The sequence below is a fragment of the Propithecus coquereli genome, unplaced genomic scaffold, assembly GCF_000956105.1.
Source record: "Propithecus coquereli isolate 6110/MARCELLA unplaced genomic scaffold, Pcoq_1.0 Scaffold11, whole genome shotgun sequence".
In the NCBI taxonomy this organism is placed as follows: Eukaryota; Metazoa; Chordata; class Mammalia; order Primates; family Indriidae; genus Propithecus; species Propithecus coquereli.
The window spans coordinates 5,943,169-5,968,865 of NW_012134969.1; positions in this window are offsets into that span (position 1 = coordinate 5,943,169).

Here is a 25,697-nt window from a genome sequence, read left to right on the forward strand (position 1 = left end):
GTGTCTATGCACGAACACACTCCTCTCCCCTCATGCCACAGTGGACAGCTTTAGGACCTGGACTCGTCCATTAAGAACTTTTAAAATTTTATTTCATCTTATTTCATTTTAAATATACTTTAGTTTTTAGAGAAGTTTTAGGTTCACAGCAAAAATGAGCAGAAAGTACAGAGAGTTCCCACATACCCTCCCCACACACACACATACAGAGTGGCACATTTGTTCCCATAGATGAACCCACATTGACTCATTCATTTTTATGCTGTATGAAACCATCTGGGATTGTGTGTTTGCCCAGTTTCAGCTACCTTGTGTTAAGAGTCCTCTTTTGACCTACAGTTAAAATAACAGTCTCTACTTCTTTGTCAGCACTTATTCTGTTCTTCACACGCTGCAGTAAAGTTCACTTACCCCTGAACTTTGGCCGTTCTAGCACATTGCAGTGTTTGCATGCTCAAGACCAGGCAATTAACTTTAATAGCGCATTCTTTGAGGAAATCAGGTACGGTCTCTGAAAGCCATAAATGATCACATTGTCACGTCGTGTCTGAAATCCTTGTGATGCTGCTCACACTCACGGTGCTCTCTCCTCCTGCCCACCAGACCAGGGCCTGGCGTGGATCCTACCGCAGCTGCGAAGCCTGTCCTAACAAGCTCCAGCCCACAACAGTTTTTTTCCTCTTTGGCACCATAACTGGCGCTGAACTCTCCCAGGGAAAATCATTAACCCTCTCTGAGCTTCAATTCTCTCATTTGAAAATGTGGATCAAAGCACTTCCTAAGGAGCTTGTAGATAAATGTAAATGTGTCCAAACATGTCCATGCGAGGCACGTGGTAGATATGCAGTGAACATCAGAACCCTCTCTCCTTACCTGCTCCGGGAAGTTTGTCTGGAGGATAGGACACAATGTGGGGGACAAAACTATAACACTGTATGAAAATGCGCTTGGACACACATTATAGCAAAGAGAACAATAGCTCAGTGATGTCAAGTCCTTTCTGGGTTTGTAAACTCAGGGGACTAAGCAGCAGCCAGAGCAGAGCAGCTAAAGGACAGTGGAGATTCCAGCGAAAAGTCAAGGAAAACGTGGGAACAGGGGCACCATCTGGCCTAGGAGTTGCTTATTAATCTCCATCCGTTTATGGGCAAAGGGAAATGGAGCAAAAAATGATCGCTCATCAAGACAGATAGCCATGCGCATGTCTAAGTGAGACTGAGCTTCCAGCTGCACCAGACCAAGGACGTGCATGGGATTTGGACAGACATCAAGGAGGAGGAGAATGGTTTCTGTGGGGAGAGATGGGGGTGCAGAGAGATCCATGGCCCTAAGCACTAAATGAAGGGACTTCAACATTGTCACAGGACAACGAGACAATGAGGAAACCCACTTGACAGCGGTGGAGTCCCTGAAAGTGAGGAGGAATCTGAGAGTAAGGCTCTTTGAATGTCTGCATGAGGAGGATGGAATTTTTCCTGCCGTCCGTGAGGAGCCATTAGGAAACCTTGAGCTGGCACGTCGCATGATTGCTGAGCTACCTGAACAGCACAAACTGCAGGGGAAAGAGGCTGGAGGCGAGAGAACAAGGGCAAAGTTCTCACGATAGTCCTGGCATGAGCTGAGAAGGCCTCACCCCAGATGGCAGCAGTGGGAACAAGACAGAAAGGATTCATGTTCAAGCCCTGTCTTCAGAAATATTTCTGTGGCCTCCATTTCTTCTGGATTCTTTCCGAACACCACCATATGACAGACTACAGGTGTTTCAGTATTTTTTTTTAACTTGATGAGCATTAAAAAATCTTTTTAAAAGTAAAAAAAGAGATAATAAAATGGACTTCATTCTGAGGGTTTATTTTAAAAGCATTGTAAGGCAATGAATCGACAAACCTCCTCCACCACCCACCGTCACAGAAAGAACTAGAATATAATATAAGTAATTAGGAATAACATAATATAACATCAAAACTGGTGCTATTCCACTCAGGAAGCAAACAGCATAACTATGACAACCATTGTGTCATTTCTTTTATACAGTAGACAGGCTCAGCACAGGCAGAAAGAAACAAATGCTTCTTGACATTGGTGAGTGCATTGCTCCAGAATGAAAGGGTGAAAGTCGTGGTCATGGAGAAATAAAGTGACCTGGTGAGAGAACTGGCCATGCTTTCAGGTGAGGAGGAGACAGAAATGGGCTGGGAGATGTACGCCCTTCCTCCCTGCTCTGGAACCAAGCCCAAGCCTCCCTCCCCTGCCCACAGTGTGAACTGAACAGAGACGCATCAGCGAGCATCCGCCGGAAGAGCTTGAGGAGGAATACACTGGGGTGTTTCAAGATGCAGAAAAGGATCCAAAAATGAATCATCCATTTTAGGGGAAAAGTAGAAATTTCTGAGAGCAAGGATTGGGTTCCTGAACTTAGCGATGTGAAAGGGAGCCCCGCGGCGAGGGGCCGGAAACAAGAGGGTCAATGGAGGTGTGTAGGCAGTTTCCATGAGGGGCCATGTCCTGAAAATTCTGTTTCTAGAAAGTTTCTTTCCTTGTGCTTTTATGGTAACAGCCCAAAGAGCTAGTCTTTCCTTTTGTCTGCCAGAGATGGCCAAGGGGGCCGTGCAAACCTGGCTCTCACTCTTCCCTGCCATTTCTGTAAGGCTGGAAGCAGAGCATTGGAGGAGGGTTACCAGGAGGACACTGTGGTGGGTTGAAAACGTACCCCAAAATGATGAGTTAAGTCTGAACTCCAGGCACCTGCCGGTGTGACCTTATTTGGAAATAGGTGTAATGAGATGTAATCTCATTAAGATGAGACCCTATTAGATGAAGGTGTGCCCTAATCCAATGACTGATGTCCTCATGAGAAGAGGGAAATTCAGACAGACTGCCAAGGAGAAGGTCACGTGAAGATGGAAGCAGAGACTGGAGTGACACATCTCTAAGCCAAAGAACAGCAAGGATGGCCAGCACCCACTCACAGCTAGGAAGAGGCAGGGAAGGCCCCTCCCCTAGAGTCTTCTGAGAGACTGTGGCCCTGCTGACACCTGCATTTGGGACCTCCAGCCTCCAGAACTGTGAGACAATACAGTTCTGTTGTTTTAAGCCACCCAGCTGACATAGGAAACTAATGCTGTGACACTATCCCTAGCCCATGGAGACACAGGCATGACATCAGGGAGACGTCTGAGAGGACCCTGGGCAGGGTTGTGATTCTCATTGTCCAGCCCAGCTCACGACCGAGCTGTCTGTAGAGAGCTTCAGGGAAAAGCATCGCCACTGTGGACGCGGAGGTCCACGTGGAGTCCCTGTGGTCAAAGAGTAGACTCCGAAGCAGCAAGCGGCGCACCCTCTGTGTCCCTGGTGGCGACGCTTTCCCTTTGAGCTCCCAGTGACCAGTTAGCACACTGATCCCCAATTCTCAGAAATCAGCATTTTGAGCTGGTAGGAACATAGTGATCCTTGAACCCCTCCCTGTTCAGGAATATTTCAAAAGCTCTTCAAAAATTGGCCCAGGGTGGTGATGGTTAAGGAGGGGGTGAGCATAGAAGAAATGTTAGGTATTGGGTGACTAGAAACTGGGCTTTTGCACTTCCAGACACACGTTTAAAGATGAGGAGGAAGCAAGGAAATCCCAAAGGTCGAGAGAATCTCAGGCAAAGCAGGAGCGCTGCAGAGCGGGCCGTGCTGATGTACCCGAGGGGTCCCTGAGCTTCACAGACATTGCCGAGCATCCCAAATGGGTGTCACACTTTGGAATCAATTATGTCACTGGGTGCCTCTTGGTACAGCCTGAGATTGGAGCGCTTTCTCGAGGAGCGGTGGAGAGGGCGACTCACTCCACCGTCTCATCTCCCCATGGAGGCCTGTCACAGACATTTCTGGAAGGGTAAGGGAGGATTCTGCTTAGTAGCTGGCCCACCTGGGGACTTCGTCCCTGACGTCACTCTCTTCAGACCCAAATTCCGGTTCTCAAGAGAACCATAAAGTGCAGCTGCCATTTGTTGAGACACCTTCTGTGCCAATCCCTGAGTGTCCTCTGCTGTCATCTCACCCAATTCTCACACTACAGTGGATTCAGGGATGTCCTTAGTCCCACTTTATATATAAACACTGTACAGTTCAGAGACCTGCAGTACAAAGTCCCAGATCCTAAGTGGCAGAGCCAGGACTGAAATCCAGCCATGCCTCCCTCCAGGGACCTATTTGCCCTGTTGTGACATTTGATATTATGAAATAATGCTGACCAAGGGGGGAAAAGAGAGCTTCTGCAGGCCCGTGCTTTGGGCATTGCTGGCTTTATCTGAGTCTCGTTTACTGTCCAAAACACCACACTCCTCCCACCGCACAGCCGCCTCTACCCAAGCCTTCTTGGGAAAAGCTCTTTGGTGTGGCTGGCCGGACTTCAGAGCTGCATGTTTCTGTTGAAGGAAAAAAAAAATCTCGGTTAGGAATTTAGTTGCACTTGGACTCAGCCCTTTAGCCTGAATGTAGAGAAGGAAGTCCAAGTCCCTGGAATCTGGAGAAGGAAGTTTCTGGAGCTAAGCCAGGGTGACCTTTCAACGAGGAACCCTCTTCTTGAGGCAAAAGATGAAATCTCTGCCCCTTTGCTGAGGCTGCCCCTCCACTTAGAAAACCATTTCCCCACTGTCCACCTGGCGACCCTGCTAGGCATGTGGTAAGTCTCAAGTCAGGAACTGTCCCTCCAGGAAACCGACCCTCTCACCTCCTGACAGGGCCCAGGGCCCCTCCTGTGTTCCCACCACATCCATGCGTCTCCCGTGTTACACTGTGAGCTCCTTAGGGTCAGGAACGGGTCTTACGGCTGTAAGAACCCCCAGTGGTATAAACCCGTTATAACAGCTGATGAATAAATGAATGAAGGTGGCCAGGCCACGCCATCGTGGGGAGTGTAAGGGTAGAGTTTAGATCTGGAATACAGAGGAGGCTGGACACCTCCCAGCCCAGACTCCAGACACTTCTCCCTCCTTCCCTCTCCCTCAGAGTTTGACCCTTCCACAGCCACTCACAGCGATGACCCCAGTAACGCCTTGCGAGGTTCACCTTTGTCTGTGAAGTGGGAGGCTTCAGGGGAGTTCAGTGCCTTGATTTGGGGCCAACCTTCATTCTAGAAGGCTGAGAGCTGAGGGCCCTGTCCGGGGGGGTTCCCAGCAGGGAGGAAGGAAAGTGCAGCTTCAGAATCCTACTTGATGATATTAATATTTACTGCAGGCGATTATGGCCAAGGTGCTCGTGGTTGGGGAAACAAGAATCAGAGGAAGAGGGTGCTTCCTTCCCCCTCGATAGTCTGTAACAATCAACGGGACCTTCTTGAGTTAACCCCTTAGAAGTATGGGTTAGAGGTCACCTAGAGAACCCAGAGCCAGCCCTGAGCTGACAGCACAGGGCGAGAAGGCAGAAACTGGGGAAGGAAGTTCATCTCCCTACAACATGATGATGCAAAGGGTAACCGAGGGTGCATGGAGCTGCCTACCGCAGCCGGGCCTTGCGCTGTTCAACCTCCTGCCGAGGGTCTCCTGTATGCCAGCCCCCAGGGTTGTACGGAGGCCAGGCCCCACTGCAGCCATGAAGGCCAGTTATTTGCCCACTGGGAACTCTCACCCTCAGGTGACCCCCACAGCTCACAGCTGGCTCAGGGTGGCGTGGCGCCTCCACTTACAAAGCTCCTGGGTGTCTGTGGGGTGCTGCCACCCTGGGCCCCCCTTTCCTCCTCCGGGTGCTGTCCCTGTTTACTCTTTACACAAGAATGCACTAAAGAGTACATGAAGTAAATTGGAAGCAGGAGGTTGGTGGCCAGACAGAGCCATGGTCAAAGTCCCTGATCTTACACTTATGCAAGTTGTTTGTTCTCCCTGGCCCTATTCTCTTTATCTATACAAGGAAGCTAAAAGTCCCTATCTTGCTGTGATGATGAAGGCTGTGGTTCTCAAGCCCGGCTGCACGTTAGAATTCCCTGCGGAGCCTCAAAATGCCAATGTCTGGGCTCCACCCAGGTCAATTACATCAGTCTTCAGAGGGTGGGCCCAGGCATCAGTATTTTAAAGCTCCCTGGGTGAGTCATAAGTGCACCCTACGTTGTGACCCCTGGATTAGAGTTCATGTATATGACCTGTATGACAAACTGCCTTCAGAATAGAATATACACCATCTGCAAATGATACCAATGTGAGTAGTACTATTATGTTATTGCCGCTCTTAATCTTACTTCTGCCAAAAAAGAAGTCTGGTTATGGGGCTAAAATATCCAAATTGCACATAACAGAGCACGTATAAGTGATGATCACCAGCCTCCAAGCTTTTCAGTGAAATGATAACAAGGAGTGACTTGAAACCGCCAGTTAGCTGTGAGGTCCCCAGTTCTCTGAGCTCCGTGCATGAGATCACTCCTGGCCCGTGGCGTGACCTCTCGCTTCATTCAGCCTGGGTCTGTGCCAGTGGAAACATTTCCGGTTGAAGCCCGGTTCCCTCATTTCCAGTACTGACAGTCTCCTGGGAGGCAGCTGTCAACTGATGCATCCCAAGTTACCTTTGCTCTGCAGTAAACAGATGAGTCACAGTTGACCCCGCAGGTCAACTAAGGAGCAGCCCTGGGCCATCCTGTCTGGTGGCTTAGGCTGCTGAGACAATGCCCTTGGTGCGGTAGTAAAGTTGGGCTTGACACTCTTAAAAGTTATCTTTGTTTGCCGATGGTTTGGCAAGAGGGCCTGGCGTTGAGCTATTCCTGGCTGCATTAGGGCCCTGCTCTGACAAGCGATGCTGGGCGTGATTAGGGTGAGCAGCCTTCAGGTCCCAGGAGTCAGTGGCTGCCCCAGAGGGGTGCTGATGTCAGTGGAAACCCCCAAGCTCCACTTTAGCTATCAGTTCTCTTCTTTTTCCAGACTAAACCTGTGCTGGGTGTTGACCACAGAAGGGCCCACTGTAGGTTGATGTTTCCACTTACTCTGGTTGGAGAGGCAAGGGGGGCTAGCTTTAGTTTTATGGCAAATATTTAAATACCCCTCAAATCTAACCACTTCTTTGCCTCAACCCCTCTACCCCGAGTCTGGGCCAGAATCATTAAGAGAGGTAACACTAGTGCCAGCTTCGCGGCCACGGCCTCACCCCGGGATGTCCCATTCCCTCTTAGCTCACACAGCAGCCAGGACAGTCCTTCCAGATGTCAGTTCGGACCACTCCACTCCCCCACTAGAGAGCCTGCAGTGACTCCCACACCCTCAGGATGAAGCCACACGCTCTGTGGCGGCCTGGCTGCAGGCAGGAGGCCTCTGCTCCTCTTTGCTCCGGGCTTCTTTGCCTTCTAGGTCTGGGACCCACAGCCCTCCACCCACCTGGGTGCTTTCTCAAGTGTAGCTGACTCTCGGAATCCGTGGGTGTTGAGCTTGAACTTTACTTCCCTAGGGAAGCCTTTCCTTCCTCCTCCTCCAAGCTCCTCACACGGGAACCCCTTGCTTTCTGAGTCTCCCATCCTAACACTCCTCAATCTTCTTTGTCACCCTTTGCATCCTCAGAATTCAGGTTCCATGAAGGAGGGACCTCATCCACACACCCCACACCCATCCATAGTCTCAGCGCCAAGCTGGTGAATGCATTTCACATGAACCCCAAAAGCACTTGCCCACAGCAAGGTAACAGCAGTGGGGTTAACAAAGGAGGATGGTGTCATGCACAGAAGCAGCATGAAATGTCACCTGTTCACACAGCAATCAGAATAGTTACCCGTCTTGTGTAAGGTCCACAATAGTGCGCAAGATCCCTGTCATGTGTAAGGTACAATGTTAGATCATTTTATCTACATGAAATACACACTCTGTTGGGAATTGTCATTTCGTCAAAGAATTTTGGTGAGTGACTCAGAAGAACAGGCACAGCAGCTGGCAATTTTTCAGTACCTACAGTGTGCCAGGTATCACCACCTTATGAGGTAGGCCCTATTTTTACTCCCATTTTATGAATAAAAAAACTGAGGGGCCTAGGAAATTAAATAATTTGCCCAGTGCCATAGAGATGGTCTGTTGAAACCATATCTGAAACCAGGCACTGCTATTCCAGATTATACTGTCTTGCTACGAAACCACCTACCACCTTCCAAAATTTAGGGTGTCCCACATTTGCAGGAAAATCCCACGGGCTGAGGCTGTGTAGTAAGTTTTACCTGCCCTTTTCAAGAGGTGGCGCTCTTGTTAGTGCCTCAGAACATAAAAGGGTGTGGTTTGATTTCTCACCTCTGTGCATTATTTCTTCAGAAAAGAGTTTATTGTATGATCAGCGACCAAATAATTGTGGCCCTGAGGCAATATAAAGGTGTTTCATTACATACGGTGTAATTTTTAACTTCATGGAAAGGACCCAGGGCTCTGTGGCTTCCCATGCTTTTGTGACCCAGAATCATGCTGATCTGAATGAGCCCTGTGACTTGGGGGAAGTTGTCATCAATCGACATTAACGACAAGTCCTCTTGGCAAATGGATCCAGGTGCCCCCAATGTCTGGCTGTTTCCATGCCAGCCTCCTGGTCTGTAGAATTTACACAATGCTCCATCTCCCCAGGGTAAGTGAAGAGCACAATGGAAACACTATTTTTGGCCTCTCCACTTTGATTAAATTTCCTACAAGGAGCATCTGCTGGTTTTTCCTAGTTTTGCTGGTGCCTCTTGTATGATTAGTGCGGATCCGCCGAGCAGGGGCCTTAACCTACTAATTGTTACAGGCATGTAAATGCTGCGAGGGCTCAGCTGTCAGCAATATTGTGACTATTACTATTTATTAGCTAGACGTCCTCTTTCCCATACTTTGTAGGTCTTGTGTTCCTGAGTTATTGGAGTCATTCTGGCTTCAAGTCGTAAAATCACTCGCTGTATCTCTAAGCCTGGTGACAATTCTGTTGTGATTAACTCTTTCCCAACTTATCGGACCTGAGAAATAGATCATTCCATACAAGGAGTTCGCAAATGCTACAAATATCTTCTCCTTTTGATAACAACACACTTCTGTAAAACATCATATGCACTTTCTCATTTAAACTTCACACCATCCTTATGCACACTTGTTATTCTTGTGTCCATTTTAGAGAGGGAAATGCTGAACATACAGGGTTGCTTGTGTGTTTTGTTTGTTTTTAAGTGGCCAACATATCAAATGTCACACAACTAGTAATTGGAAGACTGGGTTTAAACTCAGGCAACTGACTTCAAGCTTAACTCCTTTGTGATTAACTACTGTGCTGCACTATTCTACTTTACATTCTTGTACTATTTTTAATTTGAGTCATTTTATCCATTATAGTTGTAGCCATGACTACTTGTTAATCAAAAATATGATCCTGAGTAATTAAGATATATTTTCCAGCTTCGTTTAATTTCCATTACACGTATTCTCCCAGCCCCAGCACACACGCAGTTATGCACACGTACACCCTGAATCCAGGCGTATAAACTTTAGTATGTTTTCCTTCTCATAGGATCAAATCGTTCTCTTGCTCACACACAATCACCTTACCGATTCTTCCAAGGTGATCTAGAACCTATTACTCGAAAGCCTTTTTGGAAATTAGGGGCAGCTTTTTGAGAAGGGAACAGAGTCCCTGATCTATATGGAATTCCAGGGAAGGTACATACAGGGTCTGAATGCTGGACAGAAAGTGCTTGTCTCTTCAAATAGGTCGAAGTGATGCCTGAAACTTCTCTGGACTGATGTCGCTTCACCTGGAAAATTAACCACATGACACATTGGGTTGGATCAGCACATCTGTGCCTCTCTTGGAGCAGAAGCAGTGCAGAATGTCCCTTCAAAGATCCATGGCAGGCTGTGACAATACCGGGACAGTTGTACACAATGTGAAAGCAACAGCAGCACAGGCAAGAGCCCTGGGCGAAACCTCAGCCACACCCCTTCCTAGTCTTGTGCCCCTAGGCGCATTACAACCTCTTTGAATATTGCTTTTGATTTCTTCTAAATGAGCCTGACAATACCTGCCCTCCCTCTCGATGCAGCAAAAGGTAGGATGAGGTGGCCTGGGAAAGTGGCCCGATGGTGGCCAGGACACGGCAAGGCCCTCATGAAATGTGGAGTCTCAACCTGGCACCTCAGTGAGGCTGACTTAAACACTCCGGGGAGCGTCTAAGCATTTTTCCTGTAAGACAATTTGTTAACATGAGCACACTGCTGGATCTCAGATCCCCAGATTTCCAGAGGTATAACAGAAATGAAGTTTCAGTCACTTCACAATGAAACAGCAAAGAAACTAAATGGAAAATAAGTGATTTGAAGACTCCCAGAGATACAAAGAAGTAGTCTAAAAGAATCATTTTCTTTCTTCTATTATAGATCTTAGATTTGGGGAGTAGATTATTTAGATTCTTCCTTTTTCTAAAAGTTAATTTAGCTAACTTGTTAAAGGTTGGACAGTTTAAGGTTACAAGGAGTGAGGATTGATAAAGGTTAACAATCATTTGATGACAGGACAAAAAAGTATAAATCACAGTAACTGTAACAGAATGAAATCCATCTTCCCCCTTTGGGACAATGACTATTATGAGGACAGAACCCAGAGAAGACACTTTACCGGTATTGTCTGCTGAAGAGAATTCCTGTGACTAGATTGAAAACATTATTTTTGTGGGCCCTCTCCCAAGGCATAGAAATAATTTTGTTATTAGAGGCTCACCTTTCTAGAGAAGATTTTTGTGAGAGGATCTCATGAACAGTCATTTTTGTCTCTTAAGGATAAATGTTGACAAAGACATAGAGAAATCAACAAGAATCTTCACGGCATGTATGAGTGAGACTCAACACCTTCATGACCTCTTTCTTTTTCTTCTGAGAAATGGGAATCTCTCCCATGTGTCTGTGCCATTGTACAGAAATGAAAATTTGCTTTCTGTCATGCTGGGTAGTGGAGTGGGCAGAGGTGGACCCCATCATGTCTGGTCTTTCAGCCATTTTCCCTCTTCCTCTCCTTGCAGAAACCCACCTGCAAACCACTGCCCCAAGTATTTCAGTTTTCCAAAGAGTTATTTTTGTTATTAGTGGCTTCGATTCGCTAGAAGAAGGAGAAAGATGGTTCTGTGGTTCTGCTAGTTATTTAGCTTCTTGAGAGTTGCTTACTTATGAAATAAAGCAAGACGGGAGGAGGTGCTCTTGACAGTGAGAGAGACCCAGGATCAATGATTTTAATTAGCAGAAGCAGTGCTGACTGGCAAGCCCAGACGGCCACTTGAGACCACTAGAACTTCCCTCACTGGTGCCTGTTTAAATGGTAGATGGTGGGTTGTGTGTTAGGTGTCATTTTGCGTTTAGAAAAAAGAAAGGAGAAAAGCCACCAAAAATACTTCTGCTGGTGTTCATTCGTTCATTCATGAAGGACCGATTGAGTGCATATCGATGGGCAAAGACCTATGCTCATAGCTATGGCTATGAGCCATCCCCAGCGTGAGCAAGTGAGGCACTGATCTCAGGGACATCACTTAAGGGAATGCAAAAAAAAGCTCAGGAATCTGGATAAGTCACACCTTAATGCAATATTTGAAAAAAAAATTTTTTAATTTTTATTTTATCTTATTTTTAAATTGACAAATAATAATTGTACATATTCATGGGATACATAGTTATATTCCATATATGTAATGTATGGTGATCAGATCAGAGTAATTAGTACATGAATACAATATTTTAAGAAATCAGAATTAACGCAAAAACTATGATGAACGAAGTATCAACATTTCTAATAAAGAAAGGTAAAAAGTGATAAATGCAAGGAGAGGGGTTATGGATAAATGTCATATGCAATGAGAGGGAGGAGAATATATTTGTACACGGGAGTCAGTGAAGGTTTTGGAAGAGGTTGTGTTTAAATAGGACCTTACCATTCTCTGGCTGAAGATTAATAGAGAGAAGATTCCAGAAACCCAATCAAGCCTTTAAGTGAAGAAAGAAGCATTGCAATGTCAGAATAAGGGAAGGGAATTCACAGGCTATAAATGGAGAAGGTATGCCAGGTGTTGACGAAAGTGTGTGTTTATAGGGTGCAAAGCGTGTCTGGGAGGCCTTCCCATGGCCAAGGAGGGGGGCTTGCAGGGGTGGATTCGGTTTACAACCACCTTATATAAACAAGACCCCTCTTTCCATTTCTGCGGATGGAGACAGAAGCCAGTGTGTGGAAACGAGCGAATAAATCACGCTTGTGAATGGTGAAGGAGGCGCCTTGTACCTAACAGGTATCTTCATTCACCAAGTTAAATCTTGCCTCAAAGAGTGGTTTCTGGCCCAGCAAGCAGCGGTCAAGAGCCATGCCAGTGACAAAAATCCTGATGTAGAAAACCAAACTGTTATAAGCCACAATTACACAAAAACAGGAGAAAGCACGAATTCAGAATCTCCAGCAAATTAATATCTGAGATAGACCCTGGGCTGAGCCAAAGCTTTCGATTCTGAATCCTGTAATTCGTTCAGTGCCCACCCTCCTTCTCCTGACCACCTTCAATTAGGGGTGGGGACCTGTGGGCTCAGGGCCACATGTAGCCTTTTGCATCCTTGAGTACAGCCTTTTGACTGAATCTAAAGTTTGGATTCCATCAGGGGACCGCACTGGGGATCTGGAGGGCCACATCTTGAGGCTACAGGTTCCCCACCCCTAGGAGGGTGCCTGCCATGCAGAGTGGAAGGGAGTGTTAGAAATAATTAGTAGGGATCACCTGATCCATAAAGAGTCCCACCTGGACTGGTGGTGGGCAAGCCGCAGTATGGTCACCATAAGCAATTATTTGTTCAGTTAATAAATAAACAGCACAAACCCTGCAGATGGAAATTCTCTAAAATTAGCTCACAGTCACGTAATATTTAATTGGGAGGGAGAGAAATAAACCACTTGAAGATGAAATCTGTGGCCTTTTATGGCCCCCAAAGATGTTTGCATTCCTTTTCCAGAAGGAGCCATTGTAGTCACCTTCTACTGGATGGATTTAACACACTGACTGCCACGTTAGAAAAAAAAAACTTTTCCTTGAGGCCACAGTGTTTTATTAGGAAAATAGAATAAAAACTTTGAAAACAAAACGACCATTTCAAATCTAATGAAAAATTTGTTATTCTGTATTGTTTTCTGTGTGTGAGTTATATGCAACTTGAAAAATTGTTCTCGCGGCTCCCAAGAAGAAGAGACTTGTGAGTAACATGTACTTCACAAGGCCCCGGGCCCAAAACTAGCGTGAGTTAAATACAACTCACGTGGCGGTTAATGTGGTAAACCCATATCGTTAAAGCTTTTACCGCACCCAGAGGCTCTACTGTCTCAGAAAACCAAGTGATCAAGTTGCCAGATCATAGTATCAATGTTTTTGAAGAAGGAAAAAATTTTGATGCTTGCTTCGGCAGGACACATACTAGAATTGGAAGAATAAAAAGGTTAGACCTAAAGTGCATTGATTTGTTTACTTTGAACAGAGCAATAGGAAATAATTTTTCATAGACTCAGAGGGGATGAGCATTGAAAGGTAGTGTGGACTTCACTTAGTCCAGTGGCTTTTAGATGCTTTACGGATGCCTTACAGCTGCAGAATCCTTTCTCCAGGGGGGGCCCATCAGCTCCCCCAGGATATGAACGAGACCAAAGGGAGCTGCCCTGGCCAGAGTGGGGGAAGGGCTAGAAACCTGAAATCACAGCTTTCCCCTAACTCCAAGTAAACCAGCTTAAAAAAAAAAAAAAATCTCTGGAGAAAAAACAAAATTCTCCAAGGAAGCAGAAGCCCAGAAAGTTTGGGTGATATACTCAAAGTCACACAGATGTAAGGGATGGGTTTGGGAAACAGCTTCTGACAGCAGGTACCTAGCTGTTCCTGCTGCGCTCAGAGATAGGATGACAAATCCAAACGGAGCCTTTCCCCACGTATGGCATGTGTGAGGTGCACTGGGGTGAGGACCCAAGGCCACCGGTCCCAGGGTTTGGCTGGCTCCACATCTGGCCCAGCCACCCTGAGGGGTAAGAGGGATTTTTCTCTCCGAACACGAGCTGGGAAGCTGTAGGCTGTGTAGCTAGCCTGGCTTACTGCTCCTCCAGGACAGTCAAGAGAAGAAAAGACTTTGGTTTGATCATGTTCTCCCTGTGCTCTCAGTGTGTATCATGCACTGTGTCCTAGCGCTTGCTCCTAGCAAGGTCTGTGCACAGGGGACAGCAGAGCCCTCCTGTCTAAGGCATATAGACAGCCATGTTACTTTCACTCCACAAAACCCTCTCAGCACCTATTTGACCAAGTCCCCATCCTAAAGGCTGTGGTGGAAATGAAATTGAATGAGGTCATGAAATATGTATTTGACCAATGCTGTCTAAGAAAGATCAACCAGGTGTCACTAGAGCATGGGAAAGGCTCCATGGAGAAGGGACATCTGTACTGTCTCTTGAAAGATCAGTAGGATTTCAACAAGCAGAGAAAAAGAGAAGGGCTGTCCAGGTAAGCAACAGACTACGGGGAGTCATCAAGGTGGGGAAATTAAAGAGCTGTTAAGGGAAAAGTTTGCTCTGGGTTTGCAAGAGAACAGTGGCCACGAAGCGGCATGCCAGCATGAGGGGACAGGCCCAGATAACGGAAGGCCTAGAGTGCGCACCAGGAGGCTGCACTTTACCCTGCCTTCATTCCCAAAACAAGATATTAGACCCCGCTGGGGTACTCGGCACTACGGTAGGTGTTGGGACTGCAAACATAAAATTATAGTCTTGGAGGTGGGGAAGAGATGTAAAGAAATAAAGTGTCATCAATATTATTATGGGAATCAGTATGAGAAAAAATAGGTAAACCGTGGGTGGCTGTGGTCACTCCATATGCAGGTTAAGAAAGCCTTTGGGAGAAGGCAGTGAAGGTTTAAGAAATAGAACTGTTGGGCCAGGAACATGAGTAGAGCTACATTTTAGCAAGGTTACCCTCACTGCATCATGTGGCCTGGTTGGGCGAAGGGAGCAATTGGAGACAGGACTCCTGTCTGGAGGTCATTGCATGGGCCAGAAAACAGACAACAAGGGTAATGGCAGCAGGGAGGGATTCGACTGGTCCGTGTGTCCGGACAGGAAATGAGTGCATTGCATAGTAACTACCCACAGCAAAGTCCAACTCCCGTCATTAACGCTGGAGACCAAAGTTAGGTCGATTCTCTACCAGCTGTAGAGGAGAACCACCAAACACTGATGTGTTTCAGATACTCTGACTCACAAAATGCATCCCTGTAATAATGAGCTGTCATACTATCCACTCGATCTTAAATAAGTGACTCCTCTTTGTAAATACACCCCTTTTAAGTCCCTCTCCTGGTATTTCAACTAAGATCCTGTAACAATCCTTCCACTCTTTGTTTCCAAAGTAGCTAAATCTTTCCAAAGTAGATTTATGGGAGATAGAGTAGTATAATCTTCAAATATTTGAAGATTTAATCATGAGGCTTAGATACATTCTTCATGTGGATGGAAGAACAGACCTTTCCGCCTCTGACCCCCAGGGGTTTGCTGTACATAATGATAATAATCCAATAAATCTTTCAATGACCATATATGCACCCTGCCCCACCCATATTATAGCTCAGAGATGAGTGGAAACAGATACTTTCAAGAAATTAACCTGAAGAGCAGGGCCTCAAGATAGAGGTGAAAGAAGCTTGAAGAAGCTTCTAGGAGTGGGCAGACTCAGGAAAAGCCTTTTTCCTTCTCAATATGTAAAGGAAGGTGATTCCTGCTGGTGGAGCGGGAGGGTGGGCATGAGGCTTTATAGTATTTGGATCTGTGAATATTCTTTTGTGCCTGAAATGGTACCATTTGCACATAGTCACTCAAAAAAAGTTTATGGAACTGAATTTCAAGGAAGCAGATTTCAGATGAATACAAGGAAAAACTTGGAGAAGGAGGGATAGATAATATCTTGAAGGATGGATATCATTTTAATAAGATGGGGGCTGGATGAGCAGAGGGAAACACAGACACCTGTCACCTACTGTGTTTGGGCTGGGGTGGAGGGTACAGAGAGCAGAAGATGAGGTTGGAAATCTTTTGGGGATTACATGGCAAAGTTTATTAGGGGCAAGGGTGAGCAGTTTGCATTGGGTCTGGATAGCTACTTATGATTTTGTTACAATAAAATGGTAAGATTTAAATTGTATTTGGGGGACAGTCATCTAGCAGCAATGAAATGTAAAGATTATAGGGGAAAGAGAAAAGGGTTAGGGAAATACACTGACAGATAATTGTCCCAAAGGAAGGTCATGACTATCTGAACTAAGGATGAAGAAAAGGCAGCATGAGAAAAGCAATAAAGTTAAAATCTGAGAGAGGCACTAAAACGGCCTTGAGATGCAGGGCCTGGGTAACTCGAGGGAAGTTAGTTCTGCCGAAGGAGATGAAACATGGAAAGATCATCACAAAAAAAAGGTGGAAAATGAGAGGAAGGTTCAGAAGAATTGCTCTTTTGGAAATGCATCGAAGTGGAAACCTACCACACCTGCTTCATCTAGATTTTAAACACGTCTGGGAAGCAGCTCTTTGGTATCTTGCAACTGCTTTATTACAAATAATGGTGGGAGTGCTGAAGTTAGCAAACAAGGTACTATTTCATACAAATGGGTACAGATTCAAAGTTATGGCTCTAATAACCACCCAGTATCCACGTGCATTCTGACAGGCCTTCCTAAGTGGGAGAGGAAGAAGCAGAGATGTAGCAAATTTATCACAGCCCTGAGTACACCCATGGGAGTGTATCATCCATTAGAACAAAACATATCCATTATTTCACATGTGAAAAGTAAGAGAATCACTGGTTTAAGAGATTAAGACCTGTGAATTTCTCTGAATAGTATCAAAGAATGTTGAGTGAACCAGTGAAAAATTATCTGGTCTTATCACAGGCCCTGGTCAGCTGCTCAGGCCTAAGCGCCCTTTGTGCTCTCTTTGTCCGTCTGGCAATGAATTGCAGGGACCTGAAGTTCTACCTCTTTCTTACACACATGTAAATGAATGACTGGAGTCTTGTAACAACTCATCCTGGCCTGGAATTTGACTTAATCTGGGTCTGTCTTCAACCAACAAGAGCACAGGCTTTGGAGTCAAACAGTCCTAGGTTGGAAGCTTGGTGCTTCACTCAGCAGCTGTGAAAACATGAGGAAGTTAACTAATCTCTCTGTGCCTCAGTTTCCTGATTTTCAAAAAGAGCATGAGAGTACCACCCTCAAGAGTTGATTGTGCGGATTGGGGGGGATGATGGATGCTGAGTATCTAGCATGGTGCTGAAAATAGGAGGTGTGCATGAAGAAAGATTCTCTCCCACCTCCCAGCCCACCTCCAGAACTGCGATCACCAGCAGACTGTAAAACAAGGGAGGACCTGAACACTAACTTCAAATACACAAGGCTTGCCCAAGCTGCTTAAAAGGAAAAAAAGGAACTTTTTCTTTAGACATAGCTTTAAGGAGAAACATTGTTTCTCTTTCAACTAATACAAATATATTTAATATTTAAGATGTCGGCTAAATCCACTCAACATGGTTTTGAAAAATTGAAGCAGTAACAGACCAGAAATTGAGAAATACAGGCTTCCGCAGACACGCTAGCTCAGCTACACTACTTATCCCGTGGACTTTCTGCTCAGAGATTAACTGTAACCGTTTCTTTTCATTTCACACTTTCCCATTTAAAATGGTGTGTGGCTGAGCTAATGCACTTACCATAGCTATTTCCTGTTTGGTTCTCCATTCCTGTTTAAATACTGTGTAAGATATTGCACTACTCCCTGTGTGAGCTCTAATCAATAATGATAATTTTATTGTGCACACTTACATAACCAATGACCCGCAGAGGCATCTGCTCCTTGCCAGTTGTGTAACCTTAGGCAATTTACTTATCTTCCTTGGTCTCAGGTCTTCAGCTGAGAAAATAGGTTTAATAATTCCCCGATTGTTATGAAAATGAATTATTGGGAGGATTGAGATAATGTACATACATTTCTCAGCATACAGTCCCCTCCCCAGATTCCTATAACGAGGCAAGGTAATAATTCAGATTCTGAATGTGCTAGAACTATTCTAAGTGCTTTCTGCACATTAGCTCACTTAATCTTCTCAGGGACCTTATGAGCCAGGATCCATGATTATCCCCATTTTACAGAAGAAGAAACCAAGACACAGAGAAGTTAAAAAACTTACATAAGGCCACGTAAAAGTAAGTCCATGCAGTTGCTTCCAGAGCCTGGATTCATATGCTCCATGGCCCTTGTCAAATTTGGGTTCCTGACATTAACATTTTTGGATGATGCCATATGTCTGTGATTCATAAATTCTTGTGAATGAAAGCCAGACTTTCTTTGAATACACTTAAGGTGCTGGACAGAAGTTTAAAAGTTCTGTGGGTTTAGTCTCTTTTCCCAGGAATAATACTAGATCCAAACCAAGTCAAGTAAATGGCAGCCCTACCACCTTCCTTCCGCTACTTTGGTAAATGTCCTCTTCATTTAATCACTGTATCAGAGAAGACCAAAATCTGTCCTTTGAGTGTCACATGAATCGCCTCATATTCCTGTGGAAGGGGGCCTTGCATCCCTTTTGCCTGCTGGATTCTTATGGAGAAGGAAGGTGTGCCTTTGATATTGCTGGTCAAGTTCCATTCCTTCCATCGAAATATTAAATCCCTGCATAAATAAGTGTATGACTTCATTGTCCACTGTGGGCTTTCTCTAACGTCTAACACAGGAATCTGGGTGTCAAACATCCTGTCCCTTCCTTCAGTTTTCACACATACTCACACACACTCACACACACACACACACACAGACACAATCTTTTTATGTACTTTATTGTAACTTATATGTACTTTATGCCATTTACTGAAGATGTGGATAGAGGGGTTTATATCATACCAATTAAAACAATTTAAAATTGATATCATATAATTTTTTTCCCATCAACTGGGGTCTCTATACCGGGTGGTACAACACTCTCCCCACCCTTCTACTCAGATCCTCACTAGTGAAAAATATTACACTTTCATTTCCTTATGCAGAGCAAGGTAACCCTGTCTTTGCTCTATCTTTTCCTTTCACAACTTTCCCGAGGCCTTCTGGCTCAACTCTTTGCATCAGGTTGACTCATCAAGGAGGAGAAGCTCTGAAGCCAGCTGCATAACTAGTGTATTTTCACCCGCTTAGATGCATTCGGATTGTCCACCACCTTAATGAACAATGCATCTCCATGAATAACTAACTTTGCAATCCCAGAAATTGCCTGTTTCTTTGTGTGAAAGTGGTTTTAATTTTTAATTTTTCCCAACTCTTGAGGCCTCTGGCTGGAGGTGAAGAGATAGAAAGTGAGGCCAGAGTGGCTTCCCCTACCTGGGAAGGCTCTCAGCACCCCACGGGTGGGAGAGAAAGGGCACTGATGGAAGGACCATGGGGTAGAGTTTAGGTGGCACCACTGGGAGTGACTCAGAGAAGGGACCCTGGCAGGAGGAGGCCTGGAGCTGACTCAGCTGGAAGCCCTAAAAGAATGATTTTCCGTTTTCAGAAATTGAAAATTAGGTCCAGGTCTACCCTGTTTCGTCCTTTGCCGATGTGCAGCAAGCTGCCATTTTCCTCCCTCTCCTCTATGTCTTTGATCTTGTGATCAGCTTTCCCAATTAATATTTGTTTAACATCAAACATGGGGTAGGTATTTGGAGAATAGACTGAGACGAAAAAGCCTGATCCCTGCCCTGGAAAACTCTTGGGGTCTTTCCCGAGGCGGCCGCACTAGGTAACTTCAAAGCAAGTGTGAAACCCATTTAGCCCAGACTCAGTCCCACCCAGCTTCCAACTGGGGAGATGAAGAACACAATAGGAATTAGTGACATTTCCAATTATACCCAATACATGGACTTTGGCACACAATAGGAATGTATTTGTAAAAGTTAAAAATGCCTTAGGAAGGCGTATGCTTGCAAAGTAGAAAGCCGTTGAACCCTCTTGCTGTCGGCCCTGGGCATGCAGACAGTCTCGGCCTATAGGATGGTGCCCGGCCGCTATGAAGTCTTCCAGCAACACTTCAGAGCAGATGCCATCAGCCAGTTTCTGCTCATGGAAACCATTTTGCCATCAAAGAAAAATTACATTTTCCCCTCATTTAATTATATGGATTTTTGCTAAATTAAATGCACGAAGAGGCTGGGAGCCAACATCTACAAAGGAGAAATCTCAGACTCCTCTGTTTTCTGCTGGTCTGTCCTTCCTTGAAAACAGGCAATGGAAAATGTGGTAAAAGTTTTAATGCTCGTGCTAAAAGGAAAAACACCTCTCCTTTCCTTTACGTTGGCCGGCCACACCTGGCAAGGCAAAGACCAGCTGAGTGAAAAGTCACTTGTGCAAAATCCAGCCCAGCTGACAGTCGAGCTTAGCAAGCAGTGACTTGGAAACAAGAAAATCAGGGAAAAGAATCTCAGCTTAAAATATATTTTCTTTCTGGTATTTGAATATATACATATATAATTTTTTGAATTGCCAAGAAGTAGGTCGTTCACCTTTTTTCTTTTAAAAAAAATGTTCTCAAGAAAATACCCCAAAGCATACAATTTTAGTTTATATTGTATTAATGATTGGCGCACAATGGGAGGAAATGAACAGTAATGGAAATTATTTTCCATAAAGTAGGAAATATTTGCTCTAAAATCTCCAATGTGATGGCAGTCCTTTGTGAAGCTGAAGAGAGGAGGAGGCAGGAAATAGGGACACCTAATAATTCTTCTAAGTCTCCTCTCTGATGCAGCCAGAAAGGGATTTACATGTTGTTCTTTGCTTGATCCTGAAACATGTGTCTCCAGGTGGAAAAAGAAATCTGGCTGTAGGGAGAGGAGAAAATTCTACGCTTAGCTTTTCCACATGGCTTTATTCAAAAATTGTTTAATTTTTTTGGAAACAATTTCTCTCTTTGAAAAATAGAAACACAGATGCTCCTAACAGATCCGGATGGCCCTATGTCTTGAAATTGCACTCAGAAAGGTGAAGCGAGTGGAGATACTTCTCTCTGCTCTTGGGTGCGGGGGGGTGGTGCCACACTGTCACTGCCCCAGAACTGTCACCTCCCCATCCTGGGGCCCAGGCCAACCTGAGATGCTTTGGAGTCTGTACATAACACCGAAGTCTGCAAAAGCCTTCCCTAACATTAAATTCCCTAGTCGACTCTTAGGCCCCTTTAAACTGTGAACAAGACGACCCTTGTTCTGGAAAATCTATCTGTCTTGCCAACACACACACATATACAAAAACACAACTGTTGGGCAAATAAATCTTTCCAGAGAAAATAGATTCCTTTCCAATTCAGTCAACTGTACTGAGCTGGAAAGCGAGAAATGTTATTTTTCCAGGATGAAGGGAAAACAAGGTCTCTCCTTGTTTACCCTGTCTAGCCCATTTCTAAAGGAGGTCAGTTTAATGCCTTCATTAAAAAAAAAAAAAAGTCTCAAGTGTTGTTTATCAGAAGACACTCGGTTCCTTTCAGGCTGGGAGTTGCACATTGGAGCTCTGTGCTTTTCCCCTTTGACCTGAGATACACATGGCAGGGCTGAAGCCTCTGCTGCTCTGGAGATGTCGAAAGTGTCAGGAGTGGGAAGGACAGAGGGTGGGGACAGAGTCTGGTGATGTGGGATTCTTCGCCACTGGCCAGCCTCCCCGCAGCTAGCCTCTGTCCCACCTGAGTCACCGTGCATGAAAGACGGAGCTCAATGAATTGATCCTTACTTCACTCAAGGCCACACATACTTCTCAGGCTTCCTTCTCTAGATCCCCCATGATCTGAGGACCGGGATCAGCCCCTCCAAGAGTGAGAAAACGTGGAGAAATGAAGTGCCTGGCTGAGGAGCACAGACAGGCTCTAACTTGGACATATTGCTTGTCTGTTCCCCGGCACGTTCTTCAGAGCTTGTTGGAACAGGTCTCCAGGAAGTCCCAACTACTGCTGTGTTAACTGGACACTCAGCTCCTCAACACGTAAACAGGCTTCATGTGTATAGCGTGGAGTGCATAGTTGTTGCCCAGTAAAAATTTGGTGGAAAAAAACAGAATGTGTTTTAAAAATGGTAAATCTGGGAGATTAAACTTAAAAAAAAAAAAAAAAGACAATTATAACAAATCTTCCCTACATAATGACTTCAAAAACTAGACAATAATGGGCTTGAAGTAGATCTGAGAGAAGTCATCCAGTCACACTCCCACCCAGAGCAGGAATCCCCTCTTATGTGGGCAGGATGTTCCACAGATGTTGCCGAGAAAGGTAATCATTTCATATATTTTCATGTGTTCCAAGCGTGGTTAGTCCTTGCCTTACTCAATGTGTGGTTGCCATAAGCTTAAGCAATTGTATCTTTCTTCTCTGCCTTATTCCAAAATGATTCCAAGCAGAACAGGCCAATATATAGCTGCTGGGCCGCAGTGGCATGTGAGCTAGAACCGAATGGAAACGAATAGTTGGCTCCCTCCGTATCTTTGTTAAATGGCTGGTGTAGTTTGGATCTTCCTAGGTGCTCAGAGGGGTATGATCTGTTTCAGAATTAATATTTTAAACTCCAAGGGGAAGAGGCAGAAGACCTGCAGGTCCCTCAAGGTGCAGTCAAAACTGCTCCATGGACTCCTGGCTCCAGAGACACTTCTAAGGTCCCATTCAGCCTGACTCCAGACTTTTCCAAGGCAGAGATGAGTGAAAAGGAGCCACGTTGGCAAAGACTTCTTGCCAAAAGCACTAACAACCCAAGGACTATTCCGAAGAAATCTCTGTTTGTAATGACTGAGGTGGGGAAAAAAATGTCAAGCTGTTTTCTTTGACAAACTCTTCTTATCTGACAATGATACAGATGACCTTGTCCATTTTAAAGACAGTGTTTAAATAATACAGGATTTTAAAAATTGCATCTAGACCTGTGCTGTTCAATGCAGTAGCCATTGGCCATGGGTGGTTTTTTAACACTTGAAATGTGGCTCTTCTGGACTGAGATGTGCTCTAAGTATAAAATACACACCAGATTTAGAAAATTTAATACAAAAATGAATGCCAAATATCTTACTAGTAACTTTTATATTGATTACATGTTGATAAGATAATATTTGGTATATACTGAATTAAATTAAATATATTATTAAAATCAATTGTGATCTATTTCTTTTTACTTTTTTAATATGGCCACTAGAAATTTTAAATTACATATATATGGCTTACATTATATTCCTCTTAGACAGTGCTGACATAGGCTACTCTGCAATTTAGAATTAATAAGGTAAGAATTAAAGGTAAGGGCCCATGATAATAATAATTATTATCATTATATAGTAATAGCCTTTTTGGCACATCACTATGTCTGACAATCTGTATTTTATATTGATTTTAATTAATCCTAATAATATTCATGAAAGGTAATTATTATTAGTCCCATTTATTGAAAGGCTAAGATCCTGCACCAAATTGCATAGCATGCTAGTAGCAGAGCTAATATTTAAATTCTGAGTTTCTGGCACCAGAATAAATGAGCTTTCATTCTGAAATGACCTCTCTTAAACATTCTCTTTCTCATTTTAAAAAAAATATGCCCAAGAATGTTGACATTAGGTGACCTGGAAAAAACAGGAGTATCTACTCCTTCTCCTAACTACAGCTTAAAAGTTTTGATGATCTGAAAAATCAGTGTTATCTATTTATTCTTCTATTATTGAGAATGAATTAATAAAAACATTGGTTATTAATAAAAAGATAGTTTTCAACTATGAAAACTCACAGAATTTTAACTGGAGGAAATTACAAATTAAACTTCAGTCTTTCCTAAACACAGAAGAAAAAGGGAATTGATTTGATGGGGAAGAAGTCAATATTCATTGAGCAGCCACTATTTCTATCAGAGTGTCTCATAAATTCATAATTCTTAAGAGGTCCAAAATGGAAAACATCATCTTTATCCCCAAACCAGCTCCTCCTCCTCCTTCGTACTTTATCTTGGGCACAGTCGACTGAAACTACACAGTCACCTAAGCCATAAACCTTAATCCTTTCTCAAGTGCTCTCATTTCTTTACCCTCTTTTCAATCTTGCCAGCTTATAGGATGCAGGTGTGCTTACCTGGCCTGGGTAGTACAGGTACAGAGTAGTACAGATCATGCTTCCCCGTGCCTGTGCCAGTCCTTGTTCTCACCGGCAGGACCTAGTCCCATAACCCACCAACACTTGGCGTTATTCAGCTTGCTAAATTTTTTCCAAATAGGTGTAAAATTTTATCTCATCATTGTGTTAATTCACTGAGTTACTTATGATTTGTTAGCTTTGGGGGTTTATTGTTCCGTAAATTGTCTGTTCATACATCTTGCCCATTTCTGTAATGAAGTTGCTGCCTTTCTCTTCTTCTTGTTTGTTTTTGAGTTCTTCCTGTCTATTCTAGGTAAGAATCCCTTGTCCATTTGGAATATTATAAATCTCTTATTTTTAAATATTTTTCTAACTTTATCAGTATGTCTTCTATAGAACAGAAATATTTAATTTTGATATATCTCAATAATCAACTTTATAGCATATGGGCTTTTTGAGGTTTTTAAGTTTCGTTTAGAAGTTCTCGACTGCCTCAAGATCAAGTACATTTTAAAACAAATTTATCATGGATCTCAAACTGGAATTTTGATGGGATTACATTGTATTGTACTTACCAGATAAATGGGACAGTTGACATCTTTATGATATTAAATCTTACCATATAAAAACAAGAAATGTTTCTCATTCACTCAGGTTTTTTTCTGTGTTCTTTATCAAAACATTTAAGGAGGACCTATGTATTCTTGTTTGAGTCAACTACCAGATATTTTTAGTTGTTGTTGCTATTGTGAATGGTAACTTGCTTTTTTTTCCTGTAACATTTTAGAGTTGTTTGCTGTTGGAAATCCTCTTATAGTTTGATCATACATCCACCAAGTTCTTACAGTTTACCTGTTGATTCTATTGTTTATTCTGAGTAGATGGGTATTTTCATCTGCAAACACTGACTGTTTACTTCTTCCTTTCCAATCACCTTATTTCTCTTTCTTTCCTTCACGGTGGCCCAAGTCTTCCAAAACAATAGTATCGGTTGTATAATAACATACGGTAGCTTATCACAGCAAGAATACTTGTCTTGTTTCCTGTCTTAACAGGAATGCACTTAACGTTTCTCCATTAAGTATGATGTTTGCTGAGGGTTTTGGAATAAAACCATCATCCATTTAAGGGAATTAAGGAAATTTCTTTTCTACTCTTAGTTTGCTAAGAGTTTTTATCATAAACAAGCAAGGAATCTGTCACATACTTTTTCTGCATCACTTGAAATTATCATGAGATTTTTAAAAATCTAATTTACTAATGTTCTGAATAGTGTTGGCAGAATCCCTAATAATGAATCATTCATTAATCAGGCTGTATTATTTTAAAACTGTTGGAATCAATTGGCTATCATTTTAAAAGACTTTTTCATCAACTCGCATAAGAGGAAGGGACTATAATTTTCTTTCCTTTTAAAATACTGCGTTCATCTGATTGCACCAATATCATAAAATAAGCTTGGCAGCTTTTGCTCTTTATCTCTTTTGAAATAACTTAGAATACAGATGGGAATTTATTTTTCCTCAAGAGTCTGACAGAACTCACCTTTAAAATCATTTGGGCCTACAGCTTTTTTTGAGGGGGAGGTTATTGATTGCACTTA